At 40.6% G+C, this 875-nt stretch overlaps 1 non-coding gene across 1 annotated transcript; it reads right to left on the reverse strand.

Moving 5' to 3' along the window:
- Positions 1-520: 520 nt before the first annotated feature.
- LOC146401009 (U11 spliceosomal RNA) lies at positions 521-654 on the reverse strand. Its single transcript, XR_014814194.1, has one exon. It is a non-coding gene; the product is annotated as a U11 spliceosomal RNA (small nuclear RNA).
- Between the last annotated feature and the right edge of the window lie 221 nt (positions 655-875).

Below are 875 nucleotides of genomic sequence, written 5' to 3' on the forward strand. Positions count from 1 at the left end.
TCTGGCATTACTGTGGCTGTGGCATAGGCCGATTATGAATCGGACAAGTATCCTTGGGGATGGGGGTTCAATCCCTGGCTTCACTTAGTGGGTTAAGAATCCAGTGTTGCCATGAGCTGTGGTGTAGGTCGCAGACTCGGCTCAGATCGGGTTGCTGTGGCTGTGGTGTAGGCCGGCAGCTGTAGCTCTGATTCGATCCCCGGCCTGGGAACCTCCATATACCACAGGTGTGGCCATAAAAGGACAAAAGACACACACACAAAAAAACCAAGTAAACATGTCAAGAGAAGAATAGTGACAGGATTTAAATAGGATCAGAATTATAGTATTTGAGCTAGACTCATAGAAGTCCTCTTCCCTCTCATAACAATTTGTGAAATGTGACGATATTTATGGAATCTCAAATGAATATTGTAGTTCTGGCCTAATAACTATATTCTAATACATTTGTTTATTCAAAATTGTTATTATTATTATTATTTTAGACCGCAAGTGCTCTTTTATTCCGTACTTTTAGAGCAGGGGCTCCAGGACCAACGATCACCAGCTACCCAGATACCAAAAAACTAAGCTTCCAAAATCTCTTAATGTCCATTCCACACGCAGAGCAAGTGAGTTGCCCTACGTGTGCCACTCACAAAAGAAGCCCTTTTTCCAAAAGATTATTTTTTCACAAAAAAAGTTATATCTCTGGGATTCATTTCAAATTAATCTGGGATGGGAGTAGGGGATGGGGTGGGTATCTTTGAAATAAAACTGGCCCTGAGTTTATAATGGGTGAAGTTGAGTAATGGGAGAGGAGAGGTTTATTATATTAATCATTCCTCTTTCACCTCTTTTGTGTTTAAAATTTCCATAATAAAAGTGAAAAGAGG

This window comes from Sus scrofa, chromosome 8, assembly GCF_054392235.1.
Source record: "Sus scrofa isolate SSC_HxYL_T2T_F1_AM1 chromosome 8, Sscrofa_HxYL_maternal_Yorkshire_Landrace_v2.0, whole genome shotgun sequence".
Classification (NCBI taxonomy): Eukaryota; Metazoa; Chordata; class Mammalia; order Artiodactyla; family Suidae; genus Sus; species Sus scrofa.